The sequence below is a fragment of the Siphateles boraxobius genome, unplaced genomic scaffold (assembly GCF_051911475.1).
Source record: "Siphateles boraxobius isolate OS27281-9 unplaced genomic scaffold, OSU_SipBor_1 35, whole genome shotgun sequence".
Classification (NCBI taxonomy): domain Eukaryota; kingdom Metazoa; phylum Chordata; class Actinopteri; order Cypriniformes; family Leuciscidae; genus Siphateles; species Siphateles boraxobius.
The window spans coordinates 9097501-9122496 of NW_027508975.1; the positions used below are offsets into that span (position 1 = coordinate 9097501).

At 36.9% G+C, this 24996-nt stretch overlaps 1 protein-coding gene across 4 annotated transcripts in view; it reads right to left on the minus strand.

The window, feature by feature from the left end:
* The window catches only part of atxn1a (ataxin 1a), a 102115-nt gene that overhangs the window by 16712 nt on the left and 60407 nt on the right, over positions 1-24996 (minus strand). For 3 of the 4 annotated variants that reach the window (XM_077196270.1, XM_077196272.1, XM_077196271.1), the window contains one exon: positions 19048-19148. The gene's annotated coding sequence lies outside the window, so the exon portion shown is untranslated. Of the gene's footprint in view, positions 1-816; positions 1200-19047; positions 19149-24996 lie in introns of those variants that run through there. The other variant, XM_077196273.1, reaches the window with a different exon arrangement.

Consider the following 24996-nt stretch of genomic DNA (forward strand, 5'->3'; position numbering starts at 1 on the left):
AGAATGCATCTAAGATGCTCAAGCGTGCTGTCTAGGCAAGTGGCTCACTAGCATTTAAGACACAACCTTTCTGTACTGTAGATCTTTCCACACTTTTTTGAGACGCTTTCTCTTTAAAAGGTGGGCAGATACTCACAAACTGTCCCAGTGCCTGATCTCTACAATGAACAGCACAGAAATGGATAGAGCGAGTGAAACGGAGACAGGTTGTAAAGTAGAAACGACGTAAGTAAAGAAGAAACAGAACACTCTCAGGAGAGAGAGAGAGAGAGCTTTGTAGCTGCATGAAGAAGTGGAGCTGAATGACTTGCACTTTCGAGTCCAGAGATACTCATAAAGAACATGAATCACAAAGACAAGACAAGAGAAAGACAGAAACTGTACTAAAACTCACTAATGTTTCTGTGCCTTATGAACCTTCACAGTTTGATCATTAACGATGAACCACTTCATCAATACCAAAGCAGAGAACTTGTATTACAGAAGACTGCATATCTTTTGGCATTATCATCAATCGAGTAAAGAGTTTTGGAGTTTTTACTCTAGCAATATGCACATATTACACATAGTTTATTTTTCTTTTTTACTGTAAAAAGCAGCTTATAGTGCCAATGGGTTGACTACTAATTATTTTAATCTTTTTGATAAGTTTAACAAAGCAAGGATCTTTTTAAGTACCACCTTAAAGCTGCAGTAATACCACCCTTGGCTACAGTTGAGAAACACACTATAACAGAGAAGTCCTAGACATGCACAATCTCTAACATACATGCATTTGAGTAAAACACATTGTAGTGGGAGCACGTAAAAGCTTACCTTGTTGTTCAGAGAGGCCATTTGAGTCGCTCTCTGTCTCCCCCTTGTTCCCACAGGAGCCGCACAGACACAAAGACACCCTGACACCTTACGGAGGTACAACGGTGTGGCCGTTCCTGCTCTAAGTCATGGCTGTGGTCAGGCACTGCCCCCTGCCCCGCCGGGCCCCGTGTGTAACACAGGAGCGCTGAGCTCTGAGCCCTGCCTGCAGCACTCAAACGTGCGTTATGCAAGGCCTAGCCAATCCACCAGTTCTCCCCTCCCTCTCCCTCGCTCGCTCACTCACTCGCTCAGCTCCTCCCACTCCTCACCTCACTGCACACCACCAACTTCATCAGGTATTCATTCAAAAAAGACACATGCCAGCTGGCAGCGTGCCCAGACTACACTGCTAAAGAGAGAGCGAAAGAATGACAGAGAGGCAGAATGAGGGAGGAGATCAGGGAGAGAGGGAGGGATGTACAGAAAGACAGAGGAGGGAGGCGAGGGAAATCGAGAGAGGGGGAGAGAGCGATTGAGATTAAACCAGAGAGAGATGAAGAGATATAAGGCTGTTTCTACAGCTACAGGCACTTCTATGTCGCAGAGTGGTTGATTATTATTCAAAATAACAGATTTTCTTTTTGTTAAGCAGAGAGCACATTAAATCTGGAAACTTTTCAAATGCCTTTTGTATGTTGCTATAGATTTAATATCTTTACTCTTTTTAATTCATCACAAAAATTCCCCACTAAATCTATTATGAAATGATCTAAAGAGTAAAACCAGCACTAATGCTTTAGTTTGGGGTCGGTGAGATTTTTAAATGTTTTTGAAAGAATTCTCTTATGCTCACCAAGGCTGCATTTATTTGATTAAAAAACAACAAAACAGTTTTCATCCTGTGATGGCAAAGCTGAAATTTCAGCTGATTTGTTGCTCAAGAAACATTTCTTATTATTGTCAATGTTGAAAAAAAGTTGTGCTGCTTAGTATTGTCGTGGAAACTGTGATACATTAAATTGAAATATTTTGTAACATTATACATGTCTTTACTGAAACTTTTGATGAATTTAATGCATCCTTGTTGAATAAAAGTGTTAATACTTTAATACCAAAAACAAAATAAAAAAAATATAATACTCACATTACAACTGTGGCATCATACTTGTTGACCAAGGACACAACAGTGTCAGTACAAAACATCAAAAACATTATAGTTACACTTTAAACGTTACACTGTAATTATACATTAAAGTACCGAGTAATATTAATTTACAACATGTACTAACTATAGGGTTAGGATTAGGTTTGGGTTAATTGCATGTAATTACTGTTATATTACTATAGCAACATGTAACGTGTAACAAAGACACTAAATTAAATTGTTACCAATGTTTTTTATTTTATTTATCGTGCATCATTTCTAGTCAAACTGAGTGTGATTTAACTGTGCTATTTCGGATACAAACAATATGAAATTAGCCTTGGCAAGACTAATCTACCATTTTAATGCAAAAATGTCAACTAAAAAAAACCATCACAGAATGATGTCAAACACAATACATCATTATCATATCAAAAAATGTATTAAGGGGGCTTATTTTCTGAAAGTGCTTCAGTTGAAGAAATAGGCCTAAAGACAGACTTCTCTCCCTTATATGTGCACTATGCACTCCCACACATGGCAGAAGAGCACACACAAACACAGACCCACACACACTTCCCCGGAATAGAAGCTCATTTCAGGTGAGCTCAATGAAAGCACAAGGGCATTTTGACGCTAATCCCGTACAGCAACATCTCATCTAATTGGAGGTCTCTGAACCACTTAGTTTCTGCACCATTTAAAAATCAAATGGCATATAAATACCAGAGAGAACTGTTGCAGTTCTACTAACTCACCAGCAGGTGGTGCTAGAGACAGCAACGTCTCAGATTCATAGCTAAAGGCTAGAGTTTGTTTAGCTGACCTAGTTAGCTATGCAGTTTTGATAAATACATATTCTGCTTATTGGTTATGAAGATGGTGCAGTAAGAGCGGACAACAGAAAAGTCTCCCAAAGGAAAAACGAGACTCTTAAAAATAAAGGCTCGTTATTGGCACTGATGGTTCCAAGAAGAATTTCGTTGAATGTTCCATTGCACAAAAGGCTCTTTATAGTGGAAAAAGGTTCTTCAGATTATTAAAATGTTCTTTACAATAAAAAAAAAGTTATTTTGAACTTTGGTTTTTTCATTGTTCTTTTATTTTATAACTATTTTTAAGTGTTGAAAAGGCCAGGGTTATTAAAATTAATTAACAAAAAAAAAAAGTCTGTTACTTGATATTAAATAAATGTTAAATGAAAAAAGATATTTACTTGTTATATTTCAGGTTTAACAATGTACAAAAACTTTAATAAAATGAATAAAAAACTATATAGACAAATTTTTTTAAAACTAATGAAAATGATAAACCGAACTAATTACTAAAACTTTAAGATCAAAATGAAAAAGTATAAAAAACTAAAATAATTGAACCATATATTAATAAAACTATGACAGCATCTCAAATAATGCTAAAATAAACCAGTAAAAGCTCAAATTTCCTCTGTTTACGCTCACATTCTTTATGAAAACAAAGTATAGATTAGCTAAAGTTCTCTACCAGGCCTAGAAGGAACACTGATTTTAGTGGAAAGTCCGCAGATGTCTGTGGTATGGATTTAAATGCGGTAAAATGTGTTTAAAGAAGTACTAGACTATTATTGATAGCTGAAAACATCCTCAAAATAACCAAAATATGGAATAAACGTGCTCAGAACTTTGTGAATGATGTTCTCCGTGCGCAGACTCCATGTGGGCGTGCCGATGAGTCAATTTAACGCACGGCTGAACGCGTCCCTATGGGCCGTGTTATGGAAAGTATGAGGCAGTCAGAGGTTGTCAGTGCTTTGAGCTCGGGCTCGGTCATTAATGCGAATCAATCTGAAGCGCAGCGCATGACGGGCACGCAAGGAGTTCCCTTGTTAGGCAAGGGAGTGTGTGCTGTTTACAGAACCGCAGTCAACAAAACAAGCGGCACGGGAAAGTTTGCCTGTTGCTGTGGCAACAAATTAGCTATGCTCACCATTTCTGAGCCTTTGGGGTAATTCCATTAGTTTTCGTGTGTTTACTCTGAAGCGCGTGCAGTCACCTGAGAGATTGATAAATGGACGGGGGGAAGAGAGAAACAGAGAGATACAGACACGAGATTATGAGGACAGACAGAAGTAGAGATAAAAAGGCTGCTATACCGGAGAATATTTCTCCTCTCTACAGATTGCAGTCATTAAGTAGGAGAAAAAGAGTCCAATTAAAGTCCCCATGATCTCAGAAATAGAATTTGCGGGCTTTTAGTATGAATATCTTAGCCTTAAGGTTCTCTATAAGATAGTGTGCTCCAAAACAATGACAAAATTTGCATTTAGAAGATGCATTTAAAACTTACAGTCTCTCACTTCTGCCAATATGGATAAACGATTTTGATGACATCACTTTGCACTTCAGCTTCTAATCAGATTTACGCTATAGAAGCTGCGGCTCAAATCAGTCACATGTTCACACAATTAAAACATCTTTATACGGTAAATGGCACATAGTACACTATATAGGGAATAGGAAAGGATTCAGACAGTGTAAATATGCTTTCTATTGGGGCGAATGAAGTCTGATTTCTGAAACGCTTAGTAACTGACAACCAATCATAAACTAAGCGATGCTTGTCTCGTTAATTATGCATGAGCTTTGTACGGTTCCAGAAACACTTCCTGCTTTTAGTTCCGGCATCTGAGGGAAGTTAAAAGGGTCGAATACAACAGTGCTGGCAAATGCGTAACTGGAGAGATACAGAATGAAATTATATAAATTGTAAGATGACCAGAGCAAGCATTGTTGTGCTGTAGTTGTACAATCAATGCAATCAAAGCAATATAAAATAATATAATATAATATAATTAATATACACTATCATTCAAAAGTTTAGGGTCAGTAATATTCATAAAAATGTAATTTAAGACATTTTATTTCAAATAAATGCTGTTTTTAAAACCTTCTATTCATATTCAGCAGCACAACTGTTTTAATAATTGATAATAATAATAAATGTTTCTTGAGCAGCAAATCAGCATATTAGAATGTGAAAATTCATCTTTACCATCACCGGAATAAATAACATTTTAAAATATATACAAATAGAAAAGTTATTTTAAATTGTAATAATATTTCATAATATTATTGTTTTTACTGTAGCTTTGATCAAATAAATTCAGCCTTGGTGAACATGAGACTTCTTTCTAAAACATAAACAAAAAACTCACAGACCCCAAACTCTAATAATATATATATATATATATATATTAGATTAATAAATTAAAGTGTAAAAAGCCTGATAGTTTCAACAGTGAAAGCATGATCACAGGTCGCATCTGGTCTTGAAATCATCTAACCTAGTGGCTCTAACATGGTGGATGCCCAGACTATCACAGGCACATCTATTTTAAACTCTCAGTTTCTTTTATCAAATTACTTGGAAACGCGAGTTAAAATCATATCCAAGTACAACACTGTTTTATACTTGACACATGCTGCTCAGCACAGTATAAATAAAGCTGAATAAAAAATATCAACTTAAACAGCAATATGCACATACATAAAGTTTTTTTCATGCTTCTATAAATAGTTACTAGTTCTGTTTGCCTAATGCACAAAATGATTGGTTTCATATTCCACTGAATGCTCAGGTGTGATGCACTCATGCCATTTGCCAATTCATTCTGTGCGAATCTGACGGAGCAGTGATTTAAAAATCCACTCAAATCTTCACAGGAAAGCTCTGCGCCATTCAGTGGAATGTAACCAGCCTCTCATAGCCGGATGCGTCCTTTTACGTGTACGCACACCGAATGCTTTAAGACTGATATGCATTTTCACGAGCCTTTGATCGCACCTGCACGAGAAAGAATGGCTGTGACTCCCTCCGACTGTCTGCCGTTCAGCTGTGGCTTCCCTCTCTCTGCTTCAGTGTCACTGTGAACTCCAGAGATGTGTCGCCAAGGAGACACATCAAAGGCTCTATACATATGCAAAAAGCGCACCCACGCCTACATATGTGCATGAAAGAGGTCTCCCGCACATGACTCCCAGCATGCACATTGCATACAGTACATTACTTTTAAGGGCATAGTCAAATAAAAAAAGAAAAGAAAATTCTGCCATTACTTGCACTCATGTTCCTCCAAACCTGTGTGAGTTACTTTCTTCAGTGGAACACAAAGGAAGATATTTTGACGAATGTCCTGGCTGCTCTTTTCCATATGAAAGTGAATGGGGCTTTCAAAATGTTGCAGCATAAAAGTTTCATAAAAAAAAAACAGTCCAGATGACTTTGTAATACTTTTCATTTTTAGTCTTATTTTGCAGTTCGTTCATGACCAGGGTGGCCGACGCGGTGGACTTGGCCAACAAGGCCAAGCAGCGCTGGGCCGGGCACCTGATGCGGCGGACGGACAAAAGATGGACGCGCGAAGTCACTGTCTGGTTGCCGATCGACATCAAGCGGCCACGCGGACGCCCTGCAACACGATGGCGCGACTCGCTACGACAAGATCTGGGACACAATTGGATGGGGCTCGCCCAGGACCGACAGACCTGGGCAGATCGTTGTGGTCTGCGCTGACCATTCTGGATTTTGCAGTTTGACATTCCCAGTCCCCAGGTGAATTATTCCTTTAACCCAGTTCCAACAACCAACCACTTCTATGATCAAGTAGAACATTCTCCCTTGCTTGTATCACCGTCATCTGGCACTAACAACCCAACAATTACTCATTAGCTGGGTGAATAGACAGATTGGCAAAGAGAGAGCAGCACTACAGTCATACCCAGCATGCCCAGCAACATTACAGAGTGGAGCATTAACCCCATACTGAGCCCTGAGGGGAGAGGAATGACTGCAGATTAACTTTATGTGCTTTTAACGCAAGCGCCCACAGCAAAATGTGATGGCCGAATGCAGAGCTAACACCAGCGAGACTGCAACACTTCAGTCAAAACGAAAGTATTCAACTCTTGGTTTGAGTGAGTGTGGGTTAGCAAAAGAATCTTACCAACGCCAAACTTGGAGTGCATATAATTTCATTATACTTATATAAAAATAAAAATAAATGCCAATTGTAATATTAAAATCTGATTTGATAGCTAGTGATGGTTTTAAAATTGGTTTTGAAGTTTACAAAAATGACAATTGAATTAATTACACAATCAAATAAAATAAAAAACAGGAAACTATAGGCTATAGACATAATTAGTCAAAATGTATCATGCAGTTCTTAGTGTTTTGTTAAAACAAATATATGTATGATCGTGTTAAAATAAAATAAAAAACGTATAGTAACCTAAAGTATAGTAAATTCTTCTTTCTGTCATTCCCATTTAAATCGAATTCAATTAAATTGTTCAATTCTGAATTTTGTCCTAACCTTGTTGGTCTGTTCAGGTCTATGTTCCTGAACGCCTCATTCTCTCTTTCTGATAAGGGATTGCAACTGTAGCCGAACAGAAACTCAGACCTGGCTCTGTTCATTCCCTCTCAAGTCAGAGGTGTAACTATGATAAATGAGAGTGAGGGAGGTCTCTGAGGTCGGCCAAGTCAGTGAACAAAAATACTCACACACACACACACACACACATATATATATAACACGCAGACGTACTGACAAATACAGGCTAAAGATACACACGCTTGTGACAAATAAGAGGCAGAACAACACACACGCTCAGAGGAGACTGAGTTTGAGCAGTTTAAGTCTCAAACTAGCACCAAAATATATTAAATGACACTTTAAAGCAATTACACGATCACTAATACATATAAATTAATCAAAGCAAAGCAAAGCTTACGTTTATAAGTAAACTATTACTACTATGATTATTATTAGATATTATAAGCACCATATTACAAGCTGCTTATGAGCTCATATCAATTAAAAAAAATTGAGCTATACATTTTTATCATAAAATATTTTATTCTTATAATACAATTTTTCAATATTTTTTTAAAGAAGTGATTACAACTATTCGAATGTTAAAAATAATGTTAAAAAATTAATGATTATTATTAGATATTATCAGCACTTTTTTTAGAAATCATAAAATATATTTTTATAGTAAAATCTCATTAAAAAAATTGTAAAGGGACATTTTGAATGCTTAAAAATAATATTAGAAATTCATGATTATTATTAGGTATTATGAGCAGCATATTATGATTAGTATTATTAGCTATTAAAGCTCCAGTAGGAATTTTTTTTTAAAAACAAATATTTGTTAAAACTGTCATTATATCCTGACAGTAGAATATGAGACAGATAATCTGTGAAAAAATCAAGCTCCTCTGACTCCTCCCTGTGGTCCTATTGCCATTTGCAGAAATACACCGCTCCCGGTCAGAATCAACCAATCAGAGCCAGGAGGAATGTCTTAGCAGTGTCAATCACGCTCGTGTACGCGCTGATCACCCCTCTCTTGCACAGCGCGAGCGTGTACCGTCGTTAGTGACCCTCCTTTTGGAACTCGTTCATCCAAATGAACGAATCTTTTTTCGAGTCATTCCATAAATTCAACGAACGAAATGACTCGAAAAAAGATTTGTTCATTTTGATGAACAAGTTCGAACAGGAGAGTCACGAACGTGCATCACAGAACAGAGCAAGGCAAGCATTTGTGCTTATAAAACTTAAAGTTTTTTATTTATTTTTGAAATGACCGATCGTTTCGCTAGATAAGACCCTTATTCATCGTCTGGTATCGTTTAAAACTCTTTGAAGCTGCACTGAAACTGTCATTTCGTCCTTGAAACGTTTGTGTCCTATTGAAGTCCATTATATGGAGAAAAAGCCTGGAATGTTTTCATCAAAAACCTTAATTTCTTTTCGACTGAAGAAAGAAAGACATGGACATCTTGGATGACATGGAGGTGAGTAAATTATCAGCAAAAGTTTTTTTTAAAAGTGAAATAATCCCCTTAATGTTATCTTACTAGCTATTTATAACTTATAGAAAGAATGCAACGTTATAAAGTTACATGTATTGCAAAATACATAATGATTTGAGGACCAAGTTTGTAGTCAAAGTATAGGAAGGCCATAGTCAATGTAAAGCATATTGTTGATGTTTCGTCCCTATTAGTGAATGTTCCATAACTGTTTATAATCCGCCGTCATCGGTGGTCCTGCTTACTAGCCTGCGCGTTCACGGCAGGCTCCGCTGTGGGGGAGGAGCTGTGGAGGGAGGGCTGTAGCGCAGCAGAGAGCAAGGGGGTTGGACCTGTAAGTTGTGCTTGTTCAAATTTTCATGCTAAGTCAATATTTTCTCAAAACTACCTACTGCAGCTTTAAGAGCAGAATATTAGGATCACTATTAAGTAATATAAGCAGCATATTACAATCAGCTTAATAGCTATCAATTAGGGATGCACGATATATCGACCATATATCGATATCGGCCGATAAATGGTCTTTTTTGATGTTATCGTTATCGATCCGATAAGAAAATTTGGCCGATATATCAAAGCCGATAGATAATAGATTATTTACTTCAGTTGAGAGATGCGCGCTGTTCGCCATGATGGTTCTGAATGATTGGATTCACTTCGAAAAGGAAGATACAGTTCAGTGCAACATGTGCAGCACAAATCTGTCACATAGGCTTCATAACATTATAATAAAAACGCCTGTAAAAGAATGTTGTGAATTCTTGTTCGCCAGTGTTTCAGCGCGACGAGCGCGTTGTTGTGGAAAGAGCGCATCTATGGAGTTAAGCCTTCATGACAAGCATAGTCAAGTTCTCTTGAGCATTCGCAGCATTCTGTGCCATTGTAAGTTGTAATATGTTTATTTTGTGTATATATATCTGTATTATTATATATATTATATATATTATCCTATATTATTAATCTAATATAGGATGCGTTTGGTTGAGTTAATGAACGATGCAGTAGCGCTTCATTGTACCGGTGATCATCTTTATAGCCTATTTAGCGTGCGCGAAGCTCAAACAGCAATGCACATTCCTAACTATAATTGGGACTGTCATATACATGCCATTATAATTGTAATAAATAGAACAATATTGTAATAAAACGTTGTGAATTCTCTGGGTTTAGTTGCCGTGTTTCAGCGCGTTGTTGTGGGAATAGCGCGTCCAGAACAGGGATTACTACAACATTGTGACCAGCACAAGTTCGATTGTGCATTCACGTCATTTTGTGCAGATAAGTCGTAATATAAAGTTGATGTAAAATAAATATCTGATTAATCTCACATATGATGCGTTTCGTGGATTTAAACAGCCTGCTAGAAAAGTTCTTCCGTTTCCCGGTGCTCGTTCTCTTCAGCTTAAGCACGCGCAGATTGAACAACAATGCAAAACATTAAAAGCTATGATTGGGACTGTCATATAATTATAATTGTATTCACTATTGTAATAAATTTGTAAATTCTTTGGGTTTGCATTCTTCAGCAACCGTTGAGTTGATTAACCTTCTAAGCAAAGCGATTTGGTTTAACGTTCGTTCTCTTCAGCTTCAGCGCGCGCAGCTCACACAGCAATGTCATTTGAAACAGTAACTAAGCTATTAAAGATTTTTACTATCACTGTAATATTAAAAATGTTTAATTTTTTTCAAAAATATTGTGTTATAATTAATAACTACCATTATTTTGTTCTCGTATTATTTTCATCAACGATATGGTTTGATAAAAATAATTTCCTTATTGTCCGTGCAGAGGCGATTACATTTTATTGATCCATTTTGTTTCTTTATATGCAGCCCAATGTTATCCAATGACTTGTTTGCATTATTTAGGTATTTTATTTTTTGTTAGGCAATAGATTTTTTGATAACACTTTACAATAAGGTCTCATTTGTTAATGCATTAACTAACAGAGAGCAATAGCCTTTGTAGTAGTTAATAAAATATGTGTGTTCATGTTAGTTCACAGTGCATTGACTAATGTTAACAGATACAACTGTCTTAAAAATGTCTTATAAAATTGTTGGTTCATGCTAACTAATGCTAACAAAATTAAACCGTATTATAAAGTGTTACCATTTTTTTAATAAAGAAAGTTGCCCATAGGAGTGTAAAATTTATTTTAAAAGTTAAGGAATCTTACACTGGTTCAAACTAGGCTGTACTGTATTGTATATGTTTGATTTATGTTAAAAGTGTTTGAGACAAGGCTTTTAATGGTGAGCCTTTTGTTTATGTATACAGGCTATCAAAGTATATAAATTTTTTTAATTTAGATTTATCGGCCAATATATCGGTTATCGGCTTTCAAATGTAAAGAATTATCGGTTATCGGTATCGGCCAAAATGTTCATATCGGTGCATCCCTACTATCAATTGAAAGAAAAATGCAACTACATGAAATTAGCTTCTAAAATGACTTAGAAAATAATGCAAAATACAAACTAGTGGTCTCAGACTTCTGGAAACAGTATAAAATAATACATTTTAGTAATAAAATTATTATTTAACCAAACAATAAATAAACACATTTAGTGTGTGTCCTGCTTCAGTGCACATCCGCTCACTGTCCTTTTGCATAAAAGACCACCGACACATGTAGCAGCATGCAACACGCAGCCACAAACCTCAGAGCAACATCCCATCATAACGACTGTACTGCTGAGAAAACCGACTATGTGAGCATACAAACTCACAGCTGCATCACGCCGAACCCGCAAACACAGAACATAAAAGTGGACCTTCACCGAACACACACACACACACACACACACACACACACACACACACACACACACACACACACACACACACACACACACACACACACACACACACACACACACACACACACACACACACACAAACTATGCACCAAAGCACAGCATGAGGCCCTGTTCAAAGCCATTCACACACAGTGAACCACGTAGAGAAGTATTTATGCTCCTGAGAGAGCAGAGCCACAGGACGAAGGCTCTTTGAATTGTGGCAAAATGGAACGACGTGCAATTGTGTTTGGTGTGGCCTTGTTTGGCTCTGCGTTGCTGGCCAAACTAAGACGGACCGAAGGGTTGTTTGAGGACACTGCTGTGAATCCATAACAATACTCACGTCTGCCCACACAGCAAAGATTGGCTGATGTCCTGTACACATCATCAGGTCTGGGTCACAAAAATGTATTGGAAATGCTAATTTATGAATGTTACTGCATTAGATAACAACATACCATACCCAAATGACATCTCGAAAGAAATAATGCTAAAACTACATTTTGAGCTATCTTTTATTTAATCTTTTATTTGTTTTATTCTGGTTTAAATAAAAGGTGCATATCTTAAACTGTATAGAATCAGCTTTAAAAAAACATTAAAAATCATTTTGTGTCAAATATAAATTTAAATATAATATAAATGGTTACTATAGATCAAATTCGACTTTTTGTCATGTACGCAGTGACCTTATTTTTGTAAAACATGTTGCGTGTAAATTGTGCTTTAGGTATCTTTCTTCAAAACAAATGTCATTTGGTTTGACATTTTGGTAGCATGTAAAAAAAAATATATAAAAAAATAATAATAAAATAATATATTTTTAAATTAAATTTAAAAAAGGATTTAAAAAAAATAAAATAAAACAAGATTAAACATAAATAAAATAAAATGGCATAAGGGTCATCGGAAGCATAATTCAAATCCAAAACCAGTTCAAAATCATAAAAACATTGTGCTATGATCTCTCGGTTCAGGCTAAACAGAGGGATATCTCCTATCTTGCGAACGCTCTCTTTAGCAGTCCTGTGATCATTCATTCATGGACAATTAAAGATTTAGATAACACTGAGGTAATAAATAAAGGGTGAGAAATTAGCATGACGGGCCAGCCCCCCACACAGACCACCTAAACCCGAAAACAGCATGAAACCCAATAGCATGAGAATCACAGGACCTGGTGCGAACGAGACAGAGACGATAAATACGGCCGCAATGAAAGACTCCTGATGGTGCTTTGAATTTATGTACGAGCCAAACAAATATACACGCTTTTATTCTCGAAGCTCATAAAACACTTTTCATCGTTTTTCAGTAAGCACCACCAACGTCATTTTTTGGCATTTTGACCTTTGCTGTTGCTTAAACATGCCCTGTGATGTGGGTTACAAAGCAGAATATTGACGATTATTCATTGTGAGTAATCAGGAAGACAAAAATCCAGCAAATGTCAAACATACACTCAAAACATCAGGATTGAGGTCGACCTTGATATAAATGGAAGCTAATAGCAGCAACACTTCTCAGAACATAACTTCACATTCATAGCTTGGCTCTCCTTGACCCTGTTTTCAAAGGATAAGGATTTGGAATATAACCTCTATGAACCTGCATGTTTCTATCCTAACAAAGTTGTTGGTTTTACACAGAGAAAGAGTTTGTAATGCAATTCATGCAAGTTGACGCCACATATGAATTGTATGTCTTTTGCGTCGAGCTCTGCACCTCTGACCTCAAGCTCTTGCACACTGGCAGAGGGTCAGCGGGTCACCTTTCACACGCCACCAAATCCCTGGCCTGTTGGGAGCTTGTTTGGAGGTATATAATTGATTTCCAAGAATAAGCTGCAGTCAAAAATCATCCAGGCTGGTAACAAGTAACTAAAGAGTTTGAAGATAATATCGGCATTTTTTTCAAGAGTGATGGAATGTTAATCCTTTAAAAAAACTAATTGAAAATGCATGCACTTAATTCACACTGACGTCTAGATTTTCAGTAGTAACAGTCTGACCTCTTGACCCAGTCTGTCAGGCATAAGACCTCTGCCACCTGAGAATAAGAGCAACAGCTGTTTGGTTTCAGGCACAGCTTAAATTAACCACTTTGGTGATTAAAAAAGGCAAAAGCAAACAGTGCTCTTAAGTCCCTAAAGGCCCTTTGTGCTCTTAAAGGGATAGTTCACCCAAAAATGAAAATTCGGTCAATAATTACTCACCCTCCTGTTGTTCCAACCTCGTAAGACCTTCGTTCATCTTCTGAACTCTAATTAAGATATTTTTGATGAAATCCGAGCTGGATCACTCCTCCATAGGCTTCTTCAGGGATTGAAACTTGCCAGCCCCGAAAAGTTATTAAAGACATTGTTAAAAAAGTCCAAGTGACTACAGTGGCTCAATCTTAAGTTTATCAAACGACGAGAACACTTTTTGTTCGCAAAAACAAACAAAAATAACGACTTTATTTCAACTATTCATTTCCTTCTCTGTGGGCCTCGAGTCAGTTCACTACTGTAATAGCGTAAGCTTCTGTTGTTGTACGTCACACGCATCACACACATGACCAGCGTCGGCCAATAGTGAGCCTACGTGTGACGTAGCACTAAGCTACCACACTACGTTAACTGACTAGAGGCCCACAGAGAAGGAAATGAATAGCTGAAATGAAGTCGTTATCAAGTTTCAATCCCTTAGAAGCCTATGGAGGAGTGATCCAGCCCTCAGATTTCATCAGAAATATCTTAATTTGTGTTCTGAAGATGAATGAAGGTCTTACAAGGTTGGAACAACATGAGGGTGAGTAATTACTGACAGAATTTTCATTTTTGGGTGAACTATCCCTTTAAGTCCCTAAAGGCCATTCAGTGTAAGAGATTGTTTGGATAAAGGATTAATGTGTGAATGTGTGTGTATTTAGAATGAATGTATTATTAGAGCGAGCGTGTAGCGAGCAGGACGAGGCCGAGGGACGTGAGAGAACGGTGCGAGGCCGGTGGCGTAAGTGATAATGAATGTTACCTGTGAGACGCACCGGTCTTGCATCTCTCACGGAGGAGCGGAAGTATAAAAGGAGGAGCGATGACGTTGAAGATTGAGAGAGGAACAGGCCTGATTTTATGTTTCTGTTTTGTGGAGCCAGCAGTCGTCCGTGAGGGGCTGCTGGCGGATCCTTTTGTTTGTGTATTTCTTTTATTTGAATATTAAAAGTATTTTGATTGTTCGCCGGTTCCCGCCTCATTCTTCCCTGAGTCTTAAACTTGCTACAGAGCATTAGTGCATTGTTGAGTATCAAAGTCATTTTTAAGGGAAGTCAGTTCACTCTGCAGTCATATTCGTAACACACCCAGGCAGTTTATTTCGAAACCATAACTGCATAGCTCGTATGCTTAAATAGGTAAAGAATAATTAAATAATTAAATTAAATAAAGAAAGAAAATTTGCAGTCAAAACTAAAAAAGATAATTTTACAAGTGAATTTAAGCATCACTCAATTATAATGTACAGTATGAAAAATGGATATTAATTTTGAGATTACTAAAGAATACATTTTTTTATTACATTTATTACCTCTTAAAAAATATTTATTTTAAGTGGTGTTAGATGAGAGCATAGCTAATCTAAATGTAAAAGAGGAAATAAGCATGAATAATTAAATATCTAGTATTGGCCATAACAATAAAAATAAAATATACAGAGGATTATTAGATAAATAAATAAATAAATAAATAGAAACTAATAAGTGATATGGTACCAATCTATCATGCATCCAATTTAGAGAAAGAGAGAGAGAGAGAGAGAGAGAGAGAGAGATAGTGAGAGAGACCAGTTTGAAAAATCCAGTGTCTAAATAAAGTACAAGATATGACCTTGACTACATAAACTACACCTGCAAGACAAACTCTGCAGTCAAAATAGCCCCTATTAAGACCAAGAATTAATATTTTTTTAGCTCTAAATTAATATTTTGGGTCAGATACAAGTAACGACCACTAGAAAATGTGTAATACCGCCATATTGTCACAGTCACCTGGTCATCCCTGCTGATTCCCACCCCTAGGTCAAAGGTCAAATGAGTTCTGGGAAGTTAATATCACAGCGTTTCAGAGAGCTGGATGTTTATTCCTCGACCGTTCTTTCAATGTTCCAGAACCACTGACTTCCAAGCGGCTCCAGCGACTGAGGGCCAGTGTGCAGAGAGATATGTTTATGACAGCAGTGGACGATTCATTCTGAACCTTGAGCCGTTCAAAACTCTTTAAAAGAATGAAAATAGATGTATGATACATGTCTGCATATGAATGTTTGAAAAAAAGAATCTAAAAGCGTGCAAACGGGCACGTCTATGTGGATGGTTGGAAATGTAGCTGTGATTGCGAGGTGCTTTTGTGTTTATGCTAGTAATTTATTTATTCTCCCTCTTTCTAGAAAGCGCTCCGCTGAGATCACAGTGTGAAAGGACACGGTTTTAAGTGCTGAGGGGGAGAGGGATTCAGGCACAATGGAATGCCACCACTACTCTTGCCAAGAACACTTTTCCCATGCGCCCAGGAGCCAAGACTTCCCCCAACAGCCAAGAATAGCACTGCTGTCCTCACCAAACTCTCTCTCACACACACACACACACACACACACACACACACACACACACACACACACACACACACACACACACACACACACACACACACACACACACACACACACACACACACACACACACACACACACACACACACACACACACACACACACTAAGCAAGCATAAGGCTGGGTTCTGCAGCACCCAAACTTCCAACAAGTCTTGTGTGCAGGACACACACCTGATAAAAAATTGATTAGGATACAAAGATCACAGATGACTAGCTTAGTTCACCTAAAAATTCACCCTCATGATGCTCCAAACGTGTTTGTGGAAAACAAAAGGAGACATTTTGAAAGATGTCCCAGTGTATTTTGTCTTCCCAATGAAAGTCAATGGGGTCCAAACACTCTTAAAGAGGTCATATTATGCCCTTTGCAAAGTCATGATTTTGTTTTTGGGGTCTACTAGTATAGGTTTTCATGCTTGAATGTTCAAAAAGCATATTTTTCCACATATGTGCTTTGATTGGCCGGCTGCACCAGTGTGTTGTGATTGGTCAACCGCTTCGAGTGTGTTTCGGAAATGTCTCGGAAGTTTCAACATACTACTAATGCAACTCAACCAGGCATCGCCCCCTTTATTGCACATGTCTTGGGTGGGAATTATTTAAATGAGGAATATTGTGATGTATATGTTTCCGGAAGAAAACTCAAGACTACAATCGAGGTGTTTAAAAATCTAAAGAACCAGTATAAATAGTAAAAATAACCTTCTTCAGGTTCTGTGGATGCTAAAGGTTCTTCATGGTAGTACTTCTTTATTTTTAAGTGAAGAGTGAAGAGAACAGAAATTTTAAATCAAATAAGGTTGAGTAAATAATGACACATCGCATATCACACTTTGATCTTGCAGATCACCTTTTTATAATGACATCACACTATATAAATGGACTCTGATGCATTCCAATGTGCTTTCAGCATCAATTTGTCGTCCATTTCTCTAGGCAAATTTTTTTTTCAAATGTCTTTTGAGAAGAAACCAACAGGAAAAACACATTGCTGAACCCAACCTTTGCCATATTAACACTTGACGGAAGATCAGGACGTTCAGAAAGCATTAGGAAGCACAGGGTAAAAGACAGCAGCGTGAGTGTGATGAACGGCTATGCTCCACCACGTGCACTAAGAGGCCAGTGACCTTTAACACGATAAGAGCTTTTACTCTAAAAGCCCACGATTGGTTAAAGGTGCCATGGCATAGTAGAACTATCTGAGATGAATAACTGAGTGAGCGAGACAGACTCAGAAAAGAGAGCCTCAGCTCATGAAGTACTAATTTTCATACGTCTCTGTTAATTACCCTCAAAATTAGCTTATATCAAGCATTTAACAGGCCAGTCCGCGAGAAAGCATGGCCTGTCTGGCCATTTGTCTCTCGTATACTGATTTTCTGAGTAGTCATGCGCTGATATATTGGCCAGGCGTATTAATCGGCTCATATTTGGCCATTTTGAGAATAACTGCATCTGTGTGGCTGATTAATTTTGGTGGTTGCCTTTGTGTTTCAGTATGGTCTATGATTAATAGACATTTTATGCAACAATTTTACATTTTGTCTAATTTAATACATATTTTACTGAATTCTATAATAAGCATAACAATTTGAGTGAAAGACTGAACTGAAAAATAAGCACGAAGAATCCTACACATTGTAACAATAACTTTGTTTTAAAAAATTATAACAAATTCTCAAATCTTCTACATGGTAGTTTACTTCTGAATGTTGGCCAAAATCTGATATATTTACTTCAAATTTAGTCTCTCTCTACATTTTTTAAGACACAAATAATTATATTTACACACACACACACACACACACACACACACACACACACACACACACACACACACACACACACACACACACACACACACACACACACACACACACACACACACACACACACACAAACACACACATATATATATATATATGTGTGTGTGTGTGTGTGTGTGTAATATATATATATATGTATAATTTCTAATATAATTTTAAAGAATTCAAATGATAATAATTTTAAAATAAAGTTTATATACATAAACACAAATATATTATACAGAAACAGCACTAACACATTTAAAACGACATTTTTGCACTACAATGTATATTCTACCAAAAGAGGGCGCTTATGGGATTCATTCACAAATCTACCTAAAATCTGGGTTTGTGACCATAAACAACAGAACAGAAATTTCTTTGATCGACATCAGGCATGTAATGCACTTGAATTAGATTAGACCATGCCTACACTCTTGAGAACATGGGCCTGTTCACACACGTCTCACATGAACATGTATTATTTGCTAATGAGACACTTAACTGACGTCTCTGAACCCGCTGCACATGCGCATGCCAGTGTGTGAGCATGCTACAGTAAACCTGCGTGTTACAGTACGCCTGTGACCGACCGCGCTTCAAGCATGAATCATTAAAGCTGTGTTGTCCCAAACGGTCTGCCCTAGCTAGCTTTTTCCTGGAGGTGTTTTATGTGAAGGCCTGGCTTTCAGCGCCAGTTGTGTTGTTCGGTAAACAGCTCTGTTGGTAGGCAGACCTGTATTATTGCTCCACCAATCAGGGCCTGTATTGACGAGTGAATAGGACACAGCTTAAGCAAGAGTTATTTTTACAATTGCTCTCCAGATAATGCCCCCTGCACAAGTAGTAAATTGCTAAATTAAAGGTCATGGCTATCAAAAGGTGTGTGTGTGTGTGTGTGTGTGTGTGTGTGTGTGTGTGTGTGTGTGTGTGTGTGTGTGTGTGTGTGTGTGTGTGTGTGTGTCCTGTAGTCATACCTCATTCAGTCGCCTCCAGTGTTTTAGTGAGTGTTGCGGCCCATTGAAGTTGCTACAATCCCAACACGGTTCGTAGTCTCAGTGCAGGCCTCCAGCAAAGCCTAAGGAAACACACACACACACACACACACACACACACAATATATTACTCAATAATACAGAGCTAGCAGCCTACACACAGTCACCAATAGGATACACTCCTACCCTTGAATTTCCGTCCTGTCTTGAGGCCGTGAACTAAGCGATGAGCGAACATGATCCACGTACAGATGCACTCAGGTGCATTTACTCTAGTAGTCACACTCATACTACTGCAACTCTGTCATCTTGCAGCTCCACTCCCTTCAGACGCTCACAACACAGAACGGACCGCTATGGAAACCCGAGTAACAAGACAACACAAAGGCGGAGGTGTGGGTGTACAGTGAGTGTGCTCTTTAAATAAAGACGGTCCTCATTAGAGCTGCTCTCAGATCTGTTGAGAGTTGAGCACAGAAGATCTGCTGCTTGACTTTGGTTGGTTTCTTTCAGTAACCACCTGCGGTATTCCATAAGGCATAAAACGGGAATGACATCACATCCCTCAACTCCCAGAAGCACAGATCTTAGATCAGTATTCAGGAGTAGGACTCCACAGCACAGATTGCAGATGGCAGCGAGGAAGCCGTGTATCATTTATCTCTTGGGCATTACGTGAGAAATAAACTGTTGTCTTTAGAGGTTTAGATAGCGGCAATCTATTTCCAAGCGACATGCCCTCGGATTATGTATTATTTGTGTTGAAACTAAGGGATGTGAAAAAATATTTTTAAAAGTTGACTGGTCAACTAATCTTTCGTAACTGGAAGCCCTGTATAAAAAGGCAGATTTTAGGTTCACTTGAGCCTTATTTGCAGCAATTCATATGCTCTAATGTTTTTTTTAAAAAAGTTGGACTATTTTCAACTAGATACGACATCTTAAAAATACTACGCTTGTGGCAGGATGCATACAAAATTATGAGACAATGAGTAAAGATATCAGTCTGCATGTGAGTGGTTGTAGCCGAGACACTCAAAAACAAAATGAGAGTTTTGTGGCTTTTAGTCCATGTCGTAGCTTTGAGACCATTTTTATGGTAGTCACGCCTGAATGCTGACCAAAATCACTTATAAATATATTATTACTTTATAGACATTTTTTTAATAAATTGACATTATTTATATTATTAATAACAAATTTTATATATATATATATATATATATATAATTATTAATAATACAAATAATGTCAATTCTTTTAAATTTTATTTTATAATTATATAATTATAAGAATTTAAATAAATTGTTGATTAATGTATATATATATATATATATATATATATATATATATATATATATATATATATATATATATATATAATTCATATATAACTTAAACAATTATATAATTATATAATATAATATACCTTTAACAGCTATATGAATTTCAAATTCAGTCTCTCCACTTTAATACCACAAAATAATAACAATTACTAATTTATATAATGCATATAAAAGTAATAAAAAAATATTTATTAATATATAATTTTCATATGTTACCCATCCCATAGTTGCAACAAGGAAGCAGGTTTTATGGCATGAGTTGTGATGCAAATGAGGCAGAGGAGAGGTCACGGTTTCATATCAATGTCATTTCATGCTTTCTTTGCAGTGATTAACAAGTATACACTTCTGCCATATCGTCCAATTCTGCAGATTAATTATCCTCTGTACTTCTTTGGCAACATTGTATTTTGGCAGGCGTGCCGATAAAGCATCATTGATGAGAGAGATAGAGTGAGAGAGAGACCAGACAGATGGTCACAGCGGGTGGGTGCAGTAAAACTTGTGACAACAGCCATTAGTGCTACCGGAGTCTGAGACCGAGGACAGATAGTGGGATGTGTGAACATGTGAACGAGGGAGAGAACGAGTGAGAAACCTGAACGCAACAGAGGAGAAAATGAAGACACAAGTGCTATAGACAGTCAATACAACATATCTAGACATACAGAGAATGCTTTGCGTTGACTCCCAGTTTCCTATGAGCTTGAGAATCTTAATACCTATTTTCATTCTTAATAAATATAGTATGTGGTCTTAGAATAACATGCACTGATTCATCAGTTCATGTTATCCTAAAAAGATAAATGTTTGACAACTGTATGTTCAGAACAGCAAGCTACCATAATGCTGTGCACAGTATGCCAACTTTCTATTATGTATGGAAAATTCAGATTACTTACTAAATTTCCCCAAATATATAGTATACTGTTAACAGCACACTGCATGCAATAGTATATCCAAAAACGCAATGCACTGTCTTTTACAGTGTGAAGAACGTAATATTAACTGTGATTGTAAACATCTTGGTTCATTATTTGTTTGAATATTATTAAAATGATTTCTGATGTAACAATGTAACATTATTATTTTAAATGTTTATTGTTGCAAAATGCAAATATTTTCACAGATAAAATTTTTTAAAAAAGGTTGCATGGGTGGAGAAAATAATGTTAACCAATAAAATCAAGAAAATAAATATAAAACAACTGAACAACTGACATGCATCTAATAATACCCGCAGATTATACAACTTAATGCACTACTCATCAGTACAACAGAAAGATACTCTCATTACCACATTAGACGCCGAAAAAGCTTTCGATAGGGTCAACTGGAAATTTTTATTCACCACGTTACAAAAATTCGGCTTTGGAGAGTCGTTTATTAACTGGATCAAGATTTTATACACATCACCATCGGCCACAGTAACAACGAACGGACTAACATCACAAAGCTTCACACTGCACAGGGGAACGAGGCAGGGATGTCCACTCTCTCCATCCCTATTCACCATTTTTATTGAACCTTTAGCAGCAGCTATCCGTCAAAACCCAGCAATCAAAGGTATTGAAACACCACAACAAACACATAAAATCTCACTCTATGCAGATGATATCCTACTATATATACAAGAACCACTAACATCTACTCAAGAAATAATTAAAACAATTCAGTCCTTCTCAAAAATATCCGATTATGCAATAAACTGGAATAAATCTTCCACCCTCCCTTTACATAAAACCAAATGGGATGTGGCTCCCCAGCAATCACCAATACCTATTTGTCAAGATCACATCACTTACTTAGGCATTAAGATTTCCTCCAGACTGTCAGAGTTGGTAACACTCAACTTCACACCATTGCTAAAAAAAATAGAAGACGACTTGCTCAGATGGCTCAATCTCCCAATCTCCATAATCGGCAGGATAGCAGCAATAAAAATGACGATTTTACCGAAAATTAATTACCTATTCTCAATGATTCCAACCCACCCCACACTCACCTGGTTTAAATCACTAGACTCCATTATAACTCGCTTCTACTGGAAAAATAAAACGCCAAGGATAAAACTCACTACACTTCAAAAAAGTAAGGTTCAAGGAGGACTAGAAGCACCAAATTTCCAATATTACTCAATGGCTAACCAACTGCAATACATATACAAATGGATTCGCCCCACCCAATCTGATATTGTATGGCTAGATATAGAACAATCATTATGCAAAGAATTAAATATAGCTGACATACCATTCCTCACCAAATCAATTAAACAACACACATGTTTTAAGGCAGTAACTATAGCCACCACTCTGACAGCCTGGTGGAAATTTCACCAAATCACTAATTCTACATTAGCTCCATCTAACCTCACCCCACTGTGGAACAACCGTGACTTTATAAGCAATAAAAAAACATTGAACTTTCACACATGGGCGGAAAAGGGTATCACCCACATTAAGCATATTTTCAAAGCTAACACATTTAGACCATTTCCGGAACTGGCCCAGGAGTATGGCATCGGGAACAACGAATTTTTAAAATACCTACAACTCAAATCTTCTGTTCTGACAAAAATAAACATCAGAGACACAAATTTAGAACTTCCACCGGCAATATCAGACTTGGTCAACATTTCCTCTCCAAAGAAACTTCTCTCTAAAATATACAAAATGATCTCAAATCAACTTCAGACCATATACTTACCAACAATAAAATGGGAAAACGATCTATCAATAGCCCCTGATGCCAACTTCTGGACCCAAATCTGTAAAAACATCTATCACATGTCCAAAAATTCGAATCTTCAGTTAATACAATACAAAATACTTCACAGAACGCATTACACGGGCAATAGATTAGCTAAAATGGGATTCACATCAGAAATTTGCACACATTGCAATCAAAATTCTACAGATACATACATTCATGCAACCTGGCACTGCACTCCAATCAAACACTTTTGGGAAGAGGTCACACAGGCACTATCAACTATAGTTGGCTGCCACATCCCAATGTCGCCTTCCCTTTGCTTGCTGGGGGACCTCACAATAATAACTGATAAAACCATAAACTCTAAAATACTCCTCACAGCTCTAGCCATCGCCAAGAAAACTATCCTCATGAACTGGAAAACCAGAAATAAATTACACATTAACATCTGGAAAAATCTTATAACAGACTTCATGGCAATGGAACTCGCATCTCCCCTTCATAATAACACATCTGAAACTGATCCCTGCCGTCCAACACTTTCTGACCTCTTACAGCTATGAATCCTTTCTCTGTTTTCAACTCTGACTTCTCTCACCTTCTTACTCAACCCACGAATATTCATATTAGTTGTTTAAACTTGTTTCTGTCATCATTGTTATTGCTATCTTTACTGTTACTGTTATGATTACTAATTTCATTTTTTCTTTTTTTTTTTTTTTTTTTCTCCATTGTTGTAACTACTGTTGTTGCTGTCTTTTGCTCTTACCGTTATGATCACCACTGCCATCATCATTGTCATTTATTATTATTATTAATATTATTATTATTATTATCATCATCAATATTGCCATTGTCAATGCTGTTTTAGAATTAGATATCATTGTCATCACTAGTGCAATAACTTCCCCCTTATCTCTTCATGGGTTTTTAATGCACCACAACATAGAATGAAAAAAAAAAAAAAAAAAAAAAAAGAAGGATTAAGGATATATGGAAAAACCTCACAAACACCAAGGCAGGCTAGACAGGCGAGAAGTGGTTTCAACGGGACAGCATCTCTGTCCCAATTTGAGACACTCTCGCACTGTACTCCCTATTTTAATGCACCTTAGACATTGCACATAACACACATAACACAAAAAAAAAAAAAAAAAAAATTAAAAAAAAAATAGGAAAAGATATGGACTGATGAGATGAGGGGGAAGGTTATATTATATTATCTTATATTATATTATCTTATTATGTCGTATTTTATGCAGGATTGACAATGGCAATTATTACATAGGAGGAAGGATGGAAGTAAAAAAAGCTACCAACACAATATTGGCAATATGGTGGTAGTGGGAAGTGGGATGGTGATGGTAATAACAATGGTAATACATAATAAACGGTTACTTTGTTTACGCATATACACACATACACATAACCACACTCACACCCGCACACATACACACTTAAACACTTAAATCACTCTTGTCACTGCTGGAAGTATGGATTTACAAGATTGCTCACTACTGCACTATGTTGGTTTGTTTGTATGTATGCCTGATTGTTAAATAAAAAAAAAAATATATAAAAAAAAAAAAAAAAAAAAAATATAAAACAACTGAATATTCCAGAAATATTTCACATTACAGACGTTAAATGCTTCCGAATGTTGACTCACATTGTCCTTCAGAATAATAGAAAAGCAGCCCAACAACGTGAATTAATCATGTGAGAAATCTCAATGGTCCAAAATCGCACTCTACAAAGCTGTGTAATAAACATCAAATATGTTCTGAGGGGAAATATGTTCCACTGTGTGGCATCACACATTTCCACAGACAAATTGCTGATGGAATTTTGTTGTGTTTTGCAGATAATTGAG